Source organism: Scyliorhinus torazame, chromosome 15 (assembly GCF_047496885.1).
Source record: "Scyliorhinus torazame isolate Kashiwa2021f chromosome 15, sScyTor2.1, whole genome shotgun sequence".
In the NCBI taxonomy this organism is placed as follows: domain Eukaryota; kingdom Metazoa; phylum Chordata; class Chondrichthyes; order Carcharhiniformes; family Scyliorhinidae; genus Scyliorhinus; species Scyliorhinus torazame.
In genome coordinates, this window is record NC_092721.1 from 199,703,304 (window position 1) to 199,724,876 (window position 21,573).

The window sequence follows — 21,573 nt, forward strand, 5'->3', positions numbered from 1 at the left end:
TCCCCTCAAAGAGGAAAGCAGCCGATGGTCATCTGGGAGTATTGCTGTAGATTATGCAATAGTTCGAGAATTATCACAAAAAGGCAAAAATAGCATAACCATTCATATAATTCTCAATAGACCACATACTCAAAGTGCTTATTCATTCTACAAATGGAATTAAGAAGTGGATCCATTATATATGATGAAATTGCAACCCCAATATGAAAGCAGTACAGAATAGTGCACAAGTTAGGGGAGGCAATGAGTAAACTCTGACAGAACTCGGGTCAGGCCATGGATCGAGCTTGGTGCCCAATTCTGGTCAGACACGCGAGGGTGACATTTAAACATTGGAAGCAGTGCGTAGCAGAGTCACAAATATGATTCTTAATGTCAGAGGTCTGAGTTAAAAGGAAATACTGGAAAACAGTGAGCCTTTTCAACTGTGATTCAGGTGTCCTAAAAACCAAGCAACCCAAAAGAAGTAAATTGTGTGATGAGAAGTAGAAACAAGTTCAATTCGTCACCAAAGATAATGAATGTGTGGAATGGAGTCAGTGAAGTGGAAAATCCTATTACTTAAAATGAAAGGTTCCCATTTCTACAGCACCTCTCATTATCTCAGCATGCCCAAAGTGCTTTACAGTCAACAAAGTTACAAGTGCAGTTGGTGTTGCAATGCAGAAAATGCTGCAGCCCATTTAAGAACAGCAAGGCCCCTCAGTGTAGTGGCTAACTATATAACTTTCATGGATAGACGAACTAAGAAGGAGCAATGATTTTCCACACTTTCTTTAAACAATTCATTCACAGGATATGGGTGTAGCTGGCAAGGCCAGCATTTAATGCCCATCCCCAACTGTTCTTGACAAGGTGGTGGTGAGCTACCTGCTTGAATAAAACCGAATGCAAAAATTAGCTTGCTAGGCTATTTCAGATGACAGTTAAGAGTCAGCCACATTGCAGAGAGTCACATACTGGCCTGGCTGCGTAAGGACAGCAGATGCCCTTTGCTAAAGGATGTTAGTGAGGTGTCAAATTGTGTTTCATGCCCTGTGAAGAGCCTTGGGTCATTTCACAATGTTAAACTCACTACAGAAATGTTAAGCTGCGGTTACTGATGTGGATTGACTGAGTGTAGCGCCCCTGCAATGTACACAACTATGTGATAAGCTGAAGGGTGAAACTAGGCCGCAAGAGACTTAACATGAGCGTATAGACAAACCACTAATCTATGCCCTGTGGAGTGCTAGATTGATATACATGTAATCTACATCCGTAATATAACACATTGTGAAGCACTCGAGTCAGAATCATAACCCCGGTCCAGAATTGAAGTGCATAATCCAGACCACCATTCAGGTACAAGGTATCTTCAACTATCAATACCAAGAAACAGATTAACTGGTCTCGATCCTTTTGTGGTACCTTGCTGTGCAAAAGTAGCTACCACATGCACCTGTGTAACAACCGACTGCAATTATAGTGATTCACTGGCTGTAAAAGTGCTTTGGGACATTTGAGGATGTCGAATGTACGTTTGTTCTTCATGGGTTATTCATGGTTGTTTTTGAAGTTACTTTTAGCAGCAGCGCTAAAAACCAGGCTTCAGGTAATGCTATTCTGAAACTGGAATCTGTCAAACTGATGACTCTCACTCTATTTTCCCACACAGATATAGTACGTTTCCACTTGCACCAATCGCCAACATAGAATCAGCATATCTCAGGTGCAGCAAACATGAGCAGTGTTTTGATAAACACAGGCTCCACAGGGCTGCCTTCCATTTATCACAGCTCTTAATATACTAATGCACAGTTTACTACTCCCTCAATAATAGTTTTTTAAAAATTGCCTCTTCCAGTAACTCGTCTTTCCTTGTAATGCGCTTTTCTTATGGCTCCCACAGGTAATATTATCGAGACTGGCTATTGTATTGGAGTTATTTCAAACTGAAATAGCTCAAGCTTTTGGCAAAAAGTAAAGGACTGTACTTTCAGAGTCGGTCTTCAAAATGTCTATTGAGTAATAAAAGCCAAATAATATACATGTGTTATATCTCCGCTTTCTAAATTTCTGAGCCAGAGTAGCTAAAACAGCCAAACATCTGCAACCTGGCTAAATAATTCTAAACACAGGCTGTATCATTGGTACAAAAACTACTTCAGCAGGCTGGTTACATTTGTTACAAACATCTAATTCAAATTGCAGCATGTCAGCCATTGGTAGAACATGCTGACTTCGAGGGGACTATATCCGTTCCGAAGAGGAGTCATATGGGCTCTAAACGTTAACTCGGTTTCTCTCTCCACAGATGCTGCCAGGCCGGTTGGGTTCTTTCCAGTACTTTACTTTAATTTCAGCATCCACAGTATTGTGCTGCTATAGCGAGTTTGGTGATAAACAATGAAATGAAAATCACTTGTCACAAGTAGGCTAACAAATGAAGTTACTGTGAAAAGCCCCTAGTCGCCACATTCCAGCGCCTGTTCGGGGAGGCTGGTACGGGAGGCTGGTAAAATTGGTTTCAAATTGTCTGAAAGTTGACAATCACGGCATTCATTGACCATTGCAACTGTCGCTTAAAAGCAGAGTACAATTAAATAAAAAAATACTTTGGAGGTTTGAATCTCATGTTTTTGGAAATCTGAAAATTAACAATGAACTTTTTGCATCAGTTTCCAGCATATTTCCACCTCCCCTGACATCAGTGCAGCATTTGAAAGATTAGCCCAAGGCAAAACAATTGTCTGGATTGCTACAAAAAGTCACAGGATTGTAACTGTAGTTGTGTGTTAATATTGATGCATTGCAACCAGATGTCACTGGAATTAGGTGTGCTAGCATCTGTGATGGTTATAACGTCTGAGCAATGTCAGATGTCTAAACTAGTGTATTTGGTTTCATGGACTCCCAACCCTAAATTATAATATAATGTAATACTCAAAACAATGCTGCACGTAAAGGCCGTTTCAATAATACTTTAAGAAAACAGATACTTGCAGATAACAGTGAGAAGGGTGTGCCTGCTTCTCACGACATTGCTTGGAGAGAGCACTAAAGGAGCAGGAGGTAAGCAGGAGCCCAAGGGGAGTACAGTGGATGTTGCTCACTTGCTTTCTCTTGGCCATGTAGCCCTGTGCATCTGCAAATACAGCCCTGGGTTGCGGACCTTCGGGAAGATTTCTGCAGACCCAATTTGAGACCTGTTTGTCTAAAAGGCTCCAATGCATAAATAAAGAGGAAGTTGATATTTAAGGGCTTCCAATCCATACTACCAGCTTCAGTCGTGACCTACTGGAGTCTTTAACATTCACAAATTTCCTTGTGGACAGCAGTGTTTAAGTGAGAGGTCAGTGTTGGTTATGATTTCACAGATGGCTTTTGAACCTTATCGTAGCCTTACAAGCTCTCCCAGTGAGGACATTGGTTGTTGGCTGGTAGAGGTGGTAGTGGTTTGGTGGTTCGAGCAGCTGCCCTCTCTTTCCATCTCTATCCGTGGCTGCTCTTGTTGATTGGAAAATCTCGACAGCACTTTTGATTTGGACATGACAAAGACAGGTTCTGGGGCAGCATTGTGGCACAGTGGTTAGCACTGCTGCCTCACAGCGAGGACGACCCGGGTTCAATCCCAGCCCCGGGTCACTGTCTGTGTGGAGTTTGGACATTCTCCCCGCGTTTGCGTGGGCTTCATCCCTACATCCAAAAATGTGTCTGGTAGGTGAATTGGCCATATCTTTTTATTAAAACAGTAAAAAATATATACAAGGCCAAAGGATACAAACACTAATTTTGTGTTGGATAAACAGGATACTCTACATTCAGTACCAACGTACGGGGAGGGGGGGGGAGGATACTCTGATTATTACAACTGTTCACAACAGTTGTCCAAAAAACAAACGATACAAGCACTAAACTTTGCGCTGGAGAGACCAGATACCCTCTGTACCAACAGGATGGTGGTGGGAGGGAGTGAGTCGGGGTGTTGGTGGAGGGTGGCCCAATAGGACACTGCCTGAACTATCAACGGAGGCAGGAAAACAAAAGGACCTTCAATTATGATGTGCCAGATTCCGGGAGTCCCCCAGAGGTGGTGAGGGGCGACACAGTGAGCCCTGCACCCCACTGCAGAGAGCCTCATGTGCACCCTCCGCTTCCGACACTGGGCTGCTGACAGTTGCCCTCCGAGTCCGAATCCTCCACCACAGAGTGTGGCGGGCGACACGGGCCCACTAACCAGCCCAGGGCCTGCCTTGATTCCGCCACCGGGATCGACAAGTGGGATCTCCTAATAATAATAACCATTTATTGTCACAAGTAGGCTTCAATAAAGTTACTGTGAAAAGCCCCTAATCGCCACATTCCGGCGCCTGTTCGGGGAGGCCGGTACGGGAATTGAACCCACGCTGCTGGTCTTGTTCTGCATTACAAACCAGCTGTCTTAGCCCACTGTGCTAAACCAGTCCTCAGGCTCCTACCAGGGTCCCGGGCCAGCGGGAGGCTGTGGTGCAGATGCCTGCTCCGCCCCTGCCGCCTGGTCACCAGAAGGACCCGAAAAATCTCTGGAAACAGGTCCGGGATGGTGGCACAGACGCCCGAAGACAGTGGTTGGGTCAGAGGGTCTTACAAACTATAGCCCGCTAAGAACCTAAGAAGCAGGGGGTTATCGCTGACCCCCTCCCCTGAGAAACTGAACAAGTCCGGGGTTCTAAATTGTACTGGGTGGAATGGGCCCTCTAGGGTTCCTTCCGACCCCGAAGCACTCTGCTCGGGGGACAGCGGCAGCTGTCACTATCCTCCCGCCTCTTTTCTTGAGGACTGGGCATGACAGCCATGGGAATGAACCTGGAGTGACGCCGTTTGTGGGGGAGATGGTCACACACCGGGGAGACCCTCGTCTCTGGAGGCTCTTCCAGGCTGACTCCTTGTCCTTCAATGCTTCTCTCCAGAATTTGTGGCTGGGACAGAGCACCCTCGCTAAATTGGCCCTTAATGGGAAAAAATAAAATTGGGTACTCTAAATTAAAAGACAACGACATGTTCCACAGACTCAATCAATTTTAAATCATAATGCCACATTGTTGGAATGATTTCTTTCCTAGGAGTGTGCAAGTTGCTGTGTGACAGTTCAAACGGCACAGAAAAAGAATGGGTGCATTTAGCTGCTGGATGAGCCTGAAGATATGGAGAACAGGTTCTTTTATCTGAAATCTGATGTTTCAAGGTTGGGGATTATGGAAGGTGTTATTATTATAAAAAGAATCCAGCCACAGTTGTTCTTTTTTGCACTACCTAAGTATGCTTATTTTCACTCCAGTATCCAAATCCAATCACTGGCTCCCAGCTAAAAATGATGCTATTTGGGGCAGCACAGTGGTTAGCACAGCTGCCTCATGGCACCAAGGACCTGGGTTCAGTCCTGGCCCCAGGTCACTGTCCGTGTGGAGTTTGCACATTCTCCCCGAATCTAGGTGGGTCTTACCCCCACAACCAACCCAAAGATGTGCAGGGTAGAAGGATTGGCCACGCTAAATTGCCCCTTAATTAGATTTTTAAAAAAAATTATGCTATTGATGCTCATTCTAAATTTAAGGCTGACCACCTTTTATGCGTTCTTCAGCCAAGGAGTCTCACCCTACCTTTGGTGGTTAGTTAGCACTCTTGCAGAAATTTCTTGACTGCTAGGGGCACGGTGGTGCAGTGGTTAGCACTGCTGCCTCATGGCGCCGAGGACCTGGGTTCGATTCCGGCCTCAGGTCACTGTTTATGTGGAGCTTGCACATTCTCAGTATTTGCGTGGGCCTCATCTCCACAACCCAAAGGTGCAGGGTAGGTGGATTGGTCATGCTAAATTGCCCTTCCTAACTGGAAAAAAAGAATTGGGTACTCTAAATTTAAAATAAAAGTTTCTTGACTGCTTTCGAAGCAGTCAAATTTACTAGCAGCTGTGTCTTCAGCTGTCCAGGCCTCAAATCTCAAATGCCTCCCAAAGCCGCTCTCCTCCTTTAAGAGAAGGCTTAAAACCTACCTCTATGACCAAGCTTCTGGTCACCTGCCTTAATATCTTTTTATACGACTCGGTGCGACACCTTGTTTAATAAAGCTCTTGGGACATTTTACCCTGCTATATAAATGCATTTTATTGTTAAGAACTCTGACATCAATTGTTCTGTCAGAGCGAAAAACCATCATTGAAAAAGACCCATCTGCCAAATGTAGTAGAGTCAAACAGAAAGGTGCATTTGATGGAGGTTTCTTTGATATGTCCCTCAAGATCATTTCAGTGCTGTCAGCTGTGCACTGCAGGTGTACTGGGCACATTCACAAGGGAACTCTTGCTCGGTTTGAGAGCTGCAATAAACTATAAATTGCATGCATAAAGAATATATTTATGTCATTACAGTTAGTAAGGGGAGGAAATGTACTCCACTCACCCATGCACAGGCCAATATTTGTAACTGGAGAACAAGGTCTAGTTTTTTTAGATATCAAAACATTTGGTGATCAATTATACATTGAACAGAGGTGTGATTTTAGAGGAAGGGCAAAAAAAAAGTCAAGGAACTTTAAAAAAAGCGCAAAAAAGTGAAAACAAAAGCTTCAATCAACTGGAAGACAAAATAATTCATGACAACAGATAAAAGGCAGCATCTTTTTAAATTCATCAATTTTCCAGTCAGCCAGTAAACGAGCTTCGATCACAGGGGAATACAGTCTGCAGCACTTGACACAAGCTGCTGTTTCTGGTAGCTAGTAAACTAATCCTAATGCCACGGTTATTAGTCGTGACAATGGAAAGAATAGTCAGATCATGCAAAACATAACGTGTCCCATGCACTGACTCTCCCAAGAGATTACATGACTGTGGGGCAGGTAAGAAATGTCTAGCCATCACAGTGTGGAGCCATTTCCCACTTGTCAACATTGTATACTTGTAATATGAATCCAAGATCCAAGATACTGGGGGGGGGGGGGGGGGGGGGGGGGCATTGCAGAAGAGAAGCAACTTTCAACAGAAAACATCCAGGGCTACATAGAAGATTCAGAGTACAATGGACCTCTCAGGCTCAAATTTCAGAGATTCTCCAGCTGTACTATGTGATGTTCCTTCAATGAATTACCCTTCCTTTGAAAGGCGCCAATCTGGACAGCATGCTGCTAGGTCACAGGTTCAGATTCCCCACAACTTCCTCACGAAGCATTTAACTTAATTTAATGACTTCAAAGCCACCATACAACTTCATCATGGAGGACTCTTAGGGAGAATGGAAGGCATGGAAGGCAAGATACAGAGAACTAAAGCAACCAATAAAATGAAAACAATTGCATTTTGGTAGTGCCCAGGCACATGGATGTCAGGTTTTTCACTGCCAATGAAGTACAGGTTATTTTTTTGGAAGCACAGTCACTATTGTAATTTTAGAACATATTTAGTCTTCCAGAGGTGTTTGCGCTGACAAGGTCAAACTACGTGCCCATCTGTGGTGGTATGTATTAGGGGTAGTACGGTACCTGTGATGCCGAGAGGCTATTGGTAGACAGACACTGGGTCCTGAGTGGATCTGCTGCCTGCTGGCTCCACCCAGTAAGGCGGAGTATACGAACCCGGGTTCTCCCAGCAGCCGCATTCTGTAACTGAGCTGCTTGGGAACAAGTCTGCTTAATAAAGCCTTTGATTGACTTCATCTCTTCTCGTCTTGTGAGTAATTGATTGTGCTACACCATCTACAACTGCCCAGGAACTGAGTGGTTTTCTCGGCCATTTCAGAGGGCATTTAAGAGTCAACTGCAGTGGTGTTGGTCTTGAATCACATGTAGGCCAGACCAGATAAGGATGGCAGATTTCTTTCCTAAAGGACATCAGTGAACCAGATGGGTTTTTTACCAGATTCATTAATTGAATTCATTCCACCAGCTGCCATGATGGGATTTGAATCAATGTCACCGAAGCATTAGCCTAGGTTTCTGGATTACTAATCCAGTTACATTATCACTACGTCACCGTCCCATCATGTAGCAAACACAGCAGTCCATTTGTGAGTAAAGGCAGAGGTTTTATGCACCCTCGTTATATGGAAACTATGAGCATCCTGAAATGGGCAAGGGAACAAGCTGTAGCTTGTTCACTGATTTGGAGTATTATTCCAACATGGAAAGAAATTTAAGTCACTCAATATTCTCTGGAATGGATATAATAATACTTATATAGTGTGCTATTGCATTGAATGTCAAAACACTTCAAACAATGAATTATTCTTGGAAATGCAGCCTGTTTTTTTGACTGTTGGGTAGAAATGTCATTCGTCATCAGCAACATCTCTCACATTGCTATGAGATGAATGACCATTTAACTATGAAGCTAATTGAGGTTGGAATATTGTTCATGATAACCCAGAGAACTCCATGCTCATAGGATCTCTAATATCCATCTGAAGCAATGAAATTAGCAGACTCTTCCTCAGTTGTGTCTAATCCATAGAATGAAACCTTCATCACTGCAGTAACACTCTTTCAGAATAGCACCTTAGTACCAGTCCAGGTTATGCACACAAATGTTGTTGTCCAACTCAAAACGTACAACTTTTGATTCAGAGAGGTACAGTGCGTTAAGAAACAAGCCGACAAACTGAACATGAAATATGGTAGGAATTTTTTTTAAACCTCCACGTTCAGCTTTTAAATACCCAAAACATCAATGTGACAATGTGAGCAATGCTCTATTTATTTCACACTCTGCATTAAACCTCTATGAATTTTTATAGCGATTATCTGGATACAACTTAATGAACTGCTTATTATACTGCAGTAGAGCATACTGCTTTGCACATGCTTACTTAGAAGATTCAACAGCCATGCATCAATACAGTTGATCTGCAAGACCTTTGCCAACTGTTAGCAAACTCGGCATACCATTTGATCCTGAGCTGAGTTTTGACCATCTTCATCAAAGGGACCCTACTTCTACCTCTGTAACATTGTCCATTTCTCCACTGTCATAACACATTTACTGCTGATCCATGCTCATTAACTCCAAACTTAACTATTCCAATGCACTCCTGCTCAGCCTCCCATCTTCTACTCACTGTAAACTGCAGTTCATTCCAAGCCCTGGTGCCTATATCCTATCTCAGACCAAGTCCCGCTCACCCATAACACACATTCTCTGAACTGGGGCGGGATTTTCCGACCCCCCCCCCCCACCCTCGGCCGGGTCGGAGAATCGCCGGGGGGGGGGGGGGGGGGGGGGGGGGCGTGAATCCCGCCCCTGACGAATTCTCCGGCACCGGAGATTCGGCGGGGGCGGGCTGCGCCAGACGGCGGGCCGCCCCCGACGACTCTCCGGCCCTCGATAGGCCGAAGTCCCGCTGCTGTAATGCCGGTCCCGCCGGCGTGAATCAAACCACCTCCTGTACCGGCGGGACCAGGCGGCGCGAGCGGGCTCCGGAGTCCTGAGGGAGGGCGTGGGGCGATCTGGCCCTGGGGGTGCCCCCACGGTGGCCTGTCCTGCGATCGGGGCCCACTGATCCGCAGGCGGGCCTGTGCCGTGGGGGCACTCTTTTCCCTCCGAGTCAGCCATCAGCCTCCGCGATGGCTGACGCGGAGGTGACCCCCCCCCGTGCATGCGCGGGGATGATGTCAGCAGCCTCTGGCGCTTCCGCGCATGCGCGGACTTCCGCCAGCCGGCGGAGTCCCTTCGGCCCCAGCTGGCGAGGCGCCAAAGGCCTTCCACACCAGCCGGCGGGACGGCAACCACTCCGGCGCGGGCCTAGCCCTAAAGGTGAGGGCTTGGCCCCTAAAGGTGCGGAGAAATCCACACCTTTGGGGCGGCCTGACGCCGGAGTGGTGCACGCCACTCCATCCCACCGGGACCCCCCGCCCCGCCGGGTAGGGGAGAATCCTGCCCCTGGTCTCAGTTCCTGGTCCACCAACACCTTGATTTTTTAAATTTTCAACTTAGTGTTCAAATCTCTCCTTTATGTCACTGTTCCCAAATCTCTGCAACCGCCTCTAGCCCTATAACTCTCGGAGATGTCAGCATTCCAATGCTTGCCTCTTGTGCAACATATTCACCCAGTGTCCCACCATGAGCAGCCCTTCCTTCAGCCATCTGGGCTATAAATACTGCAGTCTCCTCCCTAAACCTCTCCACTTCTCTCGTCTTCTTTATTTTAACTCGGATTTCAGTCACCCATCCCCAACAGCTCTTTCTATATTTTTGTGACAGTTTTATCTAATGACATTGGTGAAAAACCTTGGCCGATTTTCTACGGCACTCACAGCCATTTTTCCTCGTGTCCACCCTGGAAAAACTCTATTCCAATTCATTTACTGCAGCACTTCCAAAATCTTAACTGTCTATCTCCATTCACAACAATTTGCAACTACCAGTTTGCTCACCCATACCCTCACATCCATGTCCGATGCCCCAGTCCCTATTCAAACCATTACTCTCTTTCACACTGATCTTCATTCCCCAAGACCAATGGATGCAGACTTCAATGGCTATGACAGACAACTGGTTTAGCATTTCACCACTCGATCTAGCTTGACCCAGGGCCTTGCTCTCGCATCCAAAATCTGCTCACTATTCAAGCATCATCCTGGAATTGCAAAGGTAACTCGAGACTTATTTTCCCTACTGCAAACCGTCTTCTTAAACCCCTCTGCCTTTGCTTCCCCACCCCCATCTTCAACATATGAGGAGCGCATGGAACTCTTTGTTAGTAATATTGAGACCATCTGACCAGTTTCCTTTGTCACTTTTACCCCACTCCTACCCAGAGTCCACTCAGTCAACCGTCCTTTAAAGTGACAACTCTGGCCCCAGCCCTGAATTGGAACCTTTCTCATGGTTCCCCTCATGCCCTCTCCACGCTCATCTTGTTTATCAAATTCACCACCTCTTGCTTTAGCCCTCCTCCCAAGAAACTGCTGACCAGCAACATTTCCTCCTGGCTCCCATGGTAGCTGATATTGTTAAAAGTTTGTTTTCTTGGCTTCCGATGGCGGCTATGAAGGAGTAAGTCGCACATTTGGTGGCTCCCGCTCGGGACGGACTTTTGGGCCTTTTCCCCGGATTTTCTACCGGACTTGAATTGTAAAACTGATGACAGAGGCAATTGTGTACAGAATACCCACATCGGTGCATGGAGAGAAGGACTAGAAGTGCTCGTAAAGGCAGAAACAGAAAGACAGAGAAGGCTTGGGCTGAAGATGCAGCAGGGGACAGCATGGCGGAGGACCGGACCTTTGGTTTATCGACCCAGCGGTCAACGGAGCAGCTGATGCAAGTTAGTCAGGAAGGCTTTGCTAAGAAGAAACGGGACTGCTTGGACCCGACAAAAGAGTCAATTGAGCGGCTGGAGCTTAGAGTGGATGCCCAAGACCGGGCGATCTAGAAGGTGGAGAAGGCGCTGGCTGAGCAGGAGGAACATCAAACTGCGGTGGAGTTGGAGGTGGGGATGCTGAGAGACCAGCAGAAGCAGCTCCTGGAGAAGGTGGAGGACCTAGAGAATAGGTCCCGCCAGCAGAACTTGAGAATAGTTGGGCTGCCGGAGGGGTCGAAGGAGCGGACGCTGGGGCATACATCGCAAATATGTTTGGGAAGCTGCTGGGGGAGGGGGCATTCCCCCGGCCCTTGGTGGTGGACAGGGCTCACAAAGAACTCGCGAGGAAGCCGCGAATGGGAGACCACCCCCCCCGCGGAGGGCAATTGTGGTGAGATTCCACAGGTACTTGGATAAGGAGCGCATTCTACAGTGGGCCAAGCAGACACGGATTTGTAAGTGGGACAACAGTATCCTGAGGGTTTACCAAGACCTGTGTGTGGAGGTGGCCAGGAGAAGAGCTGCTTCAACCAGATTAGGTCGATCCTTTTTAAGAAAAAGATGAAGTTCGGACTGTTGTATCCGGCCCGTCTTTGGGTCACACACGAGGAACAGCACTTTTATTTCGAGTCGCCGGAGGACGCGCTGGATTTCGTGAAAAGGAAAGGACTGGTGGTGGACTGAGAACTTTTGAACTTCGCTGCAACGTCCATGTTTTTGTTTTTCCGTTCTTTTTAAAAAAAAGTTTCTTGTTTTTTGTTTTGTGGAGGCTGTTTGTAATGCCTTTCGCATTGATTTGGGACCAGCGGTAGAGCTGAGTGAGTTAAGGTTTTCATTTGCACTGTTAGGGGATGGAGGTGTGCTTGTTTAGATCTTGGTGTTTTTCTGTCGGGCAATTGTGTGGGGATTGTTTGATGTTGGAGTATGTTTGCATGAGCGGGGGGGGGAGACGACACAATAGGTGACACAATATCTGGCGCCAGTGATGGGGGCCACCAAGCTAGCTGGGTGGGCTTGCTCACGGAAGTGCAGTGGGGCGTGTGCATATGTTCGGTTTATTGAAGGGTTTGAGTTACAGAGTGTTGTTACTGGGGGGGGGGGATACATGTTCTGCTGATGTATCTTGGGAGGGACTTGGGCTAAGGGACAGAGAGGAGGTTGAGGACGGAGGCTGCCTGGGGGCGGGCCGGTGGAGGCATAGATCATGGGCTGGAGGTGGGCCCAAAAACGGGGATGGCTGATCGGCGAAGGTGGGGGCAATGAGCCCCCCCAACTAGGCTGATCACCCGGAATGTTCGCGGGTTAAATGGGCCAGTCAAGAGGGCACACGTGTTCGCGCATCTTAGGGGACTGAAGGCGGACGTGGTATTGTTGCAGGAGACGCACCTTAGAGTAACAGACCAGATTACATTGAAGAAAGGCTGGGCCAGTCAGGTCTTTCACTCGGTATTAGACTCAAAGACTAGAGGGGTCGCAATCCTGATCAATAAGCGGGTGGTGTTTGAGGCGGTTAGAATAGTCTTAGATGTGGGAGGTCGGTACATTATGGTTAGTGGGAAACTGGAGTGGGTGCAGGTAAATGTGTAAGCGCCAAATTTAAATGATGTGGAGTTTATAAAGAGGATGCTGAGGAAGATACCGGACCTAGACTCGCACAGGTTGGTCATGGGAGGGGACTTCAACACAGTTATTGACCCTGGTTTGGACCGGTTAAGCTCGAGAACGGACAGGGTGCCAGCAATGGCAAGGGAACTAAAAGGGTTTATGGAGCAGTTGGGGGGGGTAGATCTATGGAGATTCGGGCAGCCGAGGCTGAAGGAGTTCTCCTTCTACTCACACGTGCATAAAGTGTACTCCCAGATTGATTTCAATACTCTGCGCAGGGCCTTACTGGCAGGGGTGGTGGACACGGGGTACTCGGCGATCACAATCTCAGACCATGCTCCGTACTGGGTTGACCTGCAGGTTAGTAAAGACAGTAACCAGCGCCCGCACTGGAGGTTAGATGTGGGACCTTTGGCCGACGAAGAGGTGTGCGAGCGGCTGAGGAAATGTATTCAGAACTACCTGCAGGTCAACGACACGGGGGAAATTTCAGCCGCGGTGGTCTGGGAAGCACTGAAGGCGGTGGTCAGAGGGGAGCTGATCTCGATACGGGCCCATAGGGAGAAGGTGGACAGGGCAGAGACGGAACGACTAGTAAAGGAGATACTACAGATCGATAGGAGGTATGCGGAGACCCCAGAGGCAGGGCTTTTAAGGGAACGGCGGAGGCTACAGGCGGAGTTCGGCTTGTTAACCACAGAGAGGGCGGTGGAGCAGCTGAGAAAGGCGAGGGGGGCGGTCTATGCGTATGGAGAGAAGGCCAGCAGAATGCTTGCACAGCAGCTGGTTTGGGAGCACCAATTGGGTTGGAGGAGCTGATTAGAGGACTGGGGAGCATGCAGGCAGGGAAGGCCCCGGGACCGGATGGGTTCCCGGTGGAGTTCTATAGGAAGTATGTAGACCTGTTAGCCCCGTTGCTGGTGAGGACTTTCAATGAGGCAAGGGAGGGGGGACCCTGCCCCCGACAATGTCGGAGGCGACGATCTCTTTGATCCTGAAGCGAGATAAGGACCCACTGCAATGTGGGTCGTACAGGCCGATCTCGCTCCTCAACGTAGATGCTAAGTTGCTGGCAAAAGTGCTGGCTACGAGGATCGAGGACTGTGTCCCGGGGTGATTCACGAGGACCAGACGGGATTTGTAACGGGCAGGCAGCTAAATACCAATGTGCGGAGGCTCCTAAATGTGATTATGATGCCATCGGTGGAGGGAGAGGCGGAGATAGTGGCAGCTATGGACGCGGAGAAGGCCTTTGACAGAGTAGAGTGGGAGTATCTCTGGGAAGTGTTGCGGAGGTTTGAGTTCGGGGGATGGTTTATTAGCTGGGTTAAGCTCCTATATAGAGCCCCGATGGCGAGTGTGGTTACGAATCGGCGGAGGTTGGAGTACTTCCGGCTGTATAGAGGGACGAGGCAGGGGTGCCCCCTGTCTCCCCTGTTGTTTGCATTAGCAATTGAACCTTTGGCCATGGCATTAAGGGAGTCCAGGAAATGGGGGTCCGAGGGGGCGAGGAACATAGAGTGTCGCTATATGCAGACGACCTGTTGCTGTATGTGGCGGATCCAGTGGAGGGGATGGCGGAGGTCATGCAGATTCTAAGGGAGATTGGGGACTTTTCGGGCTATAAGCTTAATGTAGGGAAAAGTGAGCTCTTCGTGGTGCATCCAGGGGACCAGGGAAGAGGGATAGACGACCTACCGTTGAGGGCGGCAGAAAGGAGCTTTCGATTCCTGGGGATCCAGGCAGCTAGGAGCTGGGGGGCCCTGCACAAACTTAATTTGAGGCGGCTGGTGGAGCAGATGGAGGAGGACTTCAAGCGATGGGACATGTTGCCACTCTCGCTAACAAAGAAATGTACAGCACAGGAACAGGCCCTTCGGCCCTCCAAGCCCGTGCCGACCATGCTGCCCGACTAAACTCCAATCTTCTACACTTCCTGGGTCCGTATCCCTCTATTCCCATCCTATTCATGTATTTGTCAAGATGCCCCTTAAATGTCACTATCGTCCCTGCTTCCACCACCTCCTCCGGTAGAGAGTTCCAGGCACCCACTACCCTCTGCGTAAAAAACTTGCCTCGTACATCTACTCTAAACCTTGCCCCTCTCACCGTAAACCTATGCCCCCTAGTAATTGACCCCTCTACCCCGGGGAAAAGCCTCTGACTATCCACTCTGTCTATGCCCCTCATAATTTTGTAGACCTCTAGCAGGTCTCCCCTCAACCTCCTTCGTTCCAGTGAGAACAAACTGAGTTTATTCAACCGCTCCTCATAGCTAATGCCCTCCATACCAGGCAACATTCTGGTAAATCTCTTCTGCACCCTCTCTAAAGCCTCCACATCCTTCTGGTAGTGTGGCGACCAGAAATGAACACTATACTCCAAGTGTGGCCTAACTAAGTTTTGTAAGGGCCACGAAGAATCCAGCACGAGTTTTAAGGATGCAAAGTAATAACGTTTATTTACTATAACAATATATACATAACAGTAGCAGTAACTTCCCTTGCTACCTTCCCCTTCCTGCTGGTTCCTGAACTGGCCAGCTTATTTATACTAGGAGTTTCTCCGCCCCCCTCATTGGAGAAGTTCATACTCCCATAGGATTGTGGGATAGTCATTAGTCCCCAGCCAATCGTCAGTAGGCAGGTTAGAACACTAAGGTTCTATACAGCTGCAACATGACTTGCCAATTCGTATACGCAATGCCCCGGCCAATGAAGGCAAGCATGCCGTATGCCTTCTTGACTACCTTCTCCACCTGTGTTGCCCCTTTCAATGACCTGTGGACCTGTACTCCTAGATCTCTTTAACTTTCAATACTCTTGAGGGTTCTACCATTCACTGTATATTCCCTACCTGCATTAGACCTTCCAAAATGCATTACCTCACATTTGTCCGGATTAAACTCCATCTGCCATCTCTCCGCCCAAGTCTCCAGACAATCTAAATCCTGCTGTATCCTCCAAGTCCTCATCGCTATCCGCAATTCCACCAACCTTTGTGTCGTCTGCAAACTTACTAATCAGACCAGTTACAATTTCCTCCAAATCATTTATATATACTACAAAGAGCAAAGGTCCCAGCACTGATCCCTGTGGAACACCACTGGTCACAGCCCTCCAATTAGAAAAGCATCCTTCCATTGCTACTCTCTGCCTTCTATGACCTAGCCAGTTCTGTATCCACCTTGCCAGCTCACCCCTGATCCCGTGTGACTTCACCTTTTGTACTAGTCTACCATGAGGGACCTTGTCAAAGGCCTTACTGAAGTCCATATAGACAACGTCTACTGCCCTACCTGCATCAATCATCTTAGTGACCTCCTCGAAAAACTCTATCAAGTTAGTGAGACACGGCCTCCCCTTCACAAAACCATGCTGCCTCTCACTAATACGTCCATTTGCTTCCAAATGGGAGTAGATCCTGTCTCAAAGAATTCTCTCCAGTAATTTCCCTACCACTGAAGTAAGGCTCACCGGCCTGTAGTTCCCTGGATTATCCTTGCTACCCTTGCTAGCGGGCAGAGTACAGTCGATTAAAATGGTGGTCCTCCTGAAGTTTCTTTTTGTATTCCAGTGAGTTCCAATTGTGATCACCAAGGCCTTTTTTAAGAGGGTAGGCAGGAGCATTATGGGCTTCGTGTGGGCAAGCAAGACCCCGAGGGTAAGGAGGGGGTTCCTGGAGCGTAGTAGAGATAGAGGGCGGCTGGCGTTGCCGAATCTGGGTGGCTACTACTGGGCAGCCAACGTGGCGATGATCCGTAAGTGGGTGATGGATGGAGAGGGTGCGGCATGGAAGAGGCTGGAGATGGCGTCCTGTAAAGGAACGAGCCTGGGGGCGCTGGCGACGGCACCGCTGCCGCTCTCGCCGACAAGATACACCACGGGTCCGGTGGTGGCGGCAACGCTAAAGATCTGGGGCCAGTGGAGACGGCACAGGGGTGCAATGGGAGCCTCGGTGTGGTCCCCGATCAGGGGTAACCATCGGTTTGTCCCAGGGAGGATGGACGGGGGGTTTCAGAGCTGGCATCGAGCAGGGATTAGAAGAATGGGGGACCTGTTCATAGATGGGACGTTTGCGAGCCTAGGGGCGCTGGAGGAGAAGTTTGGGTTACCCCCGGTAAACGCGTTCAAGTACATGTAAGTGAGGGCATTTGTGAGGCGGCAGGTGAGGGAATTTCCGCTGCTCCCGGCACCCGGGATTCAAGACAGGGTGATTTTGGGCGTATGGGTCGGAGAGGGCAAGGTGTCGGCGATATACCAGGAGATGAAAGAAGAGGGGGAGGCTTTGGTAGAGGAGCTGAAGGGTAAATGGGAGGAGGAGCTGGGGGAGGAGATTGAAGAGGGTCTGTGGGCTGATGCCCTGAGTAGGGTTAATTCTTCTTCCTCATGTGCCAGGCTTAGCCCGATACAGTTTAAGGTTTTTCACAGAGCGCATATGACGGGGGCGAGGCTGAGTAGGTTCTTTGGGGTGGAGGACAGATGTGGGAGGTGCTCAGGAAGCCCGGCGAACCATGCCCATATGCTCTGGTCGTGCCCGGCACTGGATGGGTTCTGGAGGGGTGTTGCGAGAACTATATCTAAGGTGGTGAAAGTCCAGGTCAAGCCAAGTTGGGGGCTGGCACTATTTGGAGTGGCGGACAAGCCGGGAGTGCAGGAGGCGAAAGAGGCCGGCATTCTTGCCTTTGCGTCCCTAGTAGCCCGGCGAAGGATCTTCTTAATGTGGAAAGATGCGAAGCCCCCCGGCGTGGAAGCCTGGATAAATGACATGGCAGGGTTTATCAAGTTGGAGAGGATAAAATTTGCCTTGAGAGGGTCTGTGCAGGGGTTCTCCAGGTGGTGGCAACTATTCCTGGACTATCTCGCGGAGCGTTAGATGCAGTTCAGTCAGCAGCAGCAGCAACCCGGGGACGACGACATCTCTTTCGGGGGGGGGGGGGGGTTTCTTGGGGGCACTTGAGCAAGAAAACACATATATGTTCAGGAAAGTTGATATGTGCGAGAGGAATCCAATGTACAAAGTTCTGTATTATGTTGATTGAGATGTTTATGTCTTGCTATGCGGCTTTTCTTTTCCTTTTGTTACGGAGGGGGGGGTGGGGGGGATGGTTGAAAATGTTGTTGAAAAATTCTTAATACACATTTTTTTTTTTTTTTTTTTAAAAAGAGGGAGGCAGCCAGGGAGATAGGAAAAGTAAATTACAGAAATGGGAACCTGGTTGGAGATTCAGCAGGGGTGAATATGGCATTTAGGGATTTCTACAGTAGGCTGTATAGGCCGGAGGGGATGAGGCACTTCTTGGCGAGGCTGAATTTCCCAAAGGTGGACGGTGAACTGGTAGAAGGGCTAGGGGCCCCGATTGGGCTGGAAGAGATAGTGGAGGATCTGAAGGCCATGCAGTCGGGTAACGCTCCGGGGCCGGACGGGTACCCAGTAGAGTTTTATAAAAAGTTCTCTGGGATATTGGGGCCGGTGTTGATGAGGATGTTCAATGAGGCAAAGTAAAGAGGGGTGTTGCCCCCGACGTTGTCACAGGCCACGATTTCGCTGATTCTGAAGCGGGACAAGAATCCGGAGCTGTGTGGGTCCTGCAGCCCGATAACCCTGTTGAATGTGGGTGCCAAATTGCTGGCCAAAACTTTGTCCTCCAGGATTGAGGATTGTGTTCCGGACGTTATTGGGGAGGACCAGGCGGGGTTTGTTAAGGGTAGGCAGTTGGTGGCCAATGTAAGAAGGTTGTTAAACGTGATCATGATGCCCCCGGAAGGTAGGGAGGTGGAGGTCGTGATCGCAATGGATGCAGAAAAGGCTTTTGATGGGGTAGAATGAGATTATCTGTGGGAAGTACTGGGACGGTTCGGATTTGGGCGGGGCTTTATGGACTGGGTCAGGTTGCTGTATCAGGCTCCTGTGGCAAGCGTACGGACGAATAGGACAACATCGGACTATTTTAGACTGCACCGGGGGACGAGACAGGGATTCCCCCTCTCAACACTGCTGTTTGCGCTAGCTATAGAGCCGTTGGCGATTGCTCTGAGAGCCTCAAGGGGCTGGAGGGGTCTGGTCTTGGGGGGGGGGGGGGGGGGGGGGGCGCGTGTGTGGGGAGTGGAGCACAGAGTCTCACTCTGTGCAGACGACCTGCTTCTGTATGCATCGGACCCAATAGAGGGGATGGAAGAAATTATGAGGATTCTAAGGGAATTTGGCCGGTTTTCGGGGTATAAGCTAAATATGGGGAAAAGTGAGATATTTGCAGTCCAGGCAAGGGGACAAGAGAGGCGATTGGGGGAGCTGCCGTTTAGGGTGGTAGGGGGAAGCTTTAGGTACCTAGGTATTCAAGTGGCGCGGGAATGGGACCGGCTGCATAAATTAAATCTGGCCCGACTAGTAGACCAAATGAAGGACGATTTCCGAAGGTGGGAGGCGCTTCCGTTGTCACTGGCTGGGAGCCTGCCGACGGTGAAGATGACGGTCCTCCCGAGACTCCTGTTCGTGTTTCAATGTCTCCCCATCTTTATTCCGCGGTCCTTTTTTAAACAGGTCAACAAAGTGATCACTGGCTTCGTTTGGGCGGGCAAGACCCCGCGAGTAAGGAAGGTAATGCTTGAGCGGAGTCGGGGAGAGGGCGGGCTGGCACAGCCAAATTTTAGTAACTATTACTAGGCGTCGAATATAGCCATGATCAGGAAGTGGGTGGTGGCGGAGGGGTCAGCATGGGAGCGTATGGAGGCAGCTTCATGCAAGGGCACCAGTATGGGGACGTTGGTAACTGCGCCTCTGCTGTTCCCGCCGGCACGGTACTCCACTAGCCTCGTGGTGGTGGCAGCCCTGAAAGTCTGGGGGCAATGGAGGAGACATGTGGGAGCAGAGAGAGCATCGGTCTGGTCCACAATCTGTAATAATCACCGGTTTGCCCCGGGAAGTATGGATGGGGGATTCCGGATATGGCGGAGAGCAGGGATTGAGTGGATGGGGGGATATGTTTATAGAGGGGAGCTTTCAGAGTATGAGGACGCTGCAGGAGAAGTTTGGGTTGGCGAGGGGAAACAAATTCAGGTACCTGCAGGTGCGGGACTTCCTACATAAACAGGTGTCAACCTTCCCGCTCCTACAGCTAAGGAGCATTCAGGACAGAGTAGTTTCCAGAGGATGGGTAGGAGAAGGGAGAGTCTCTGACATTTACAAGGAACTTATGGGGTCAGAGGAGACGCAGACCGAAGAGCTGAAGCGCAAGTGGGAGGAGGAGCTGGGAGGAGAGATAGAGGATGGTCTATGGGCGGACACGCTGAGCAGAGTCAACGCGTCCACAACATGTGCCAGGCTGGGACTGATACACTTCAAGGTCGTTCATCAGGCTCACATGACAGTGGTCCGGATGAGCAGATTCTTTGGGGTGGAAGACAGGTGTGCAAAATGTGCGGGAGGACCAGCGAATCATGTCCACATGTTCTGGGCATGTCCAAGCTTAGGGGATTCTGGCAGGGGTTTGCAGATGTCATGTCCACGGTGTTAAAAACAAGGGTGGCGCGAGTCCAGAGGTGGCGATTTCCAGGGTGTCGGAAGACCCGGGAATCCAGGAGAAAGAGGCAGACGTTCTGGCCTTTGCTTCCCTGGTAGCCCGGAGACGGATACTATTAGCTTGGAGGGACTCAAAGCTCCGAAGTCGGAGACCTGGCTGTTGGACATAGCTAGCTTTCTCTGTTTGGCGAAAATCAAGTTCGCCTTGAGAGGGTCACTGTTAGGATTCACCCGGAGGTGGCAACCGTTCGTCGTCTTCTTCGCAGAAAATTAATCGTCAGCAGAAGGGGGGGGGGGGGGGGGGTTAGTTTAGCTTAGACTAGGGGGTTAATAAAGGTGGGACCTGTAAGGGAGGGTGACAGCTTTTGCACTGTGTATAGTTTCATGTACATTGTTTATTTTGTTGTTACAATACCAAAAATACCTCAGTAAAATGATTATTAAAAAAAAAAGTTTGTTCTCCTTCAACCCTTGGCTTTTCCGCTTTTGTAAACTTTGGGTCAAAACTCCAATTTTCCTTTTCTCACCAAAGTCTTTGGCTGTGGCATCACTCCCAAAATTCATGCAAGTCTTTCCCAGAACACCATGTTTGAATCCTCCAAGAAGATAAACTGTCAGTAGCTTTGTCGAGATTGACAACACCATCCTCCTCCAACATCTCCCCACCACCTTCCACCTTGGCAAGACTGAAGATGCCCAATTCTATTCTCTTCTATCCAATCACAGCCAGGGAATCCCATGAAATGGCTTCACTTACCACTTGCACACCTATTTCTGATGTCCTCCAGGGATCAATCCTTGCCCCCCCCCCCTCTTGTATCTCATGTACATGCTGCCACTCAGCAGCATTGTTACACAAATTTAAAAAAAAGTATTTTCCAATGACAATACCCAAATTTACCCCACAATGATCTCTCTTGGCACCTCCACATTGTCTCAAAAATTCTGATTACTTGCCCAGTATTGGTTGAGTGAAAATGTCCTGAAAATAAATATTGGGAAGATTAAAGCAATAGTCTTTGGTCTCTGCCTTAAAATCTGCTCCCTAGATGTTGTACCCTGATGGGTATTCGTAATGACGCCAGCAAACCTAACAGTTCAATGATAGAGAGTTAACTCTGCATCAAGTTAAGAACTGCGA

General features: G+C 48.9%; 1 protein-coding gene across 1 annotated transcript in view; it reads right to left on the reverse strand.

The window, feature by feature from the left end:
• The window catches only part of uvrag (UV radiation resistance associated gene), a 403,204-nt gene that overhangs the window by 19,026 nt on the left and 362,605 nt on the right, over nt 1-21,573 (reverse strand). The window lies entirely within an intron of this gene.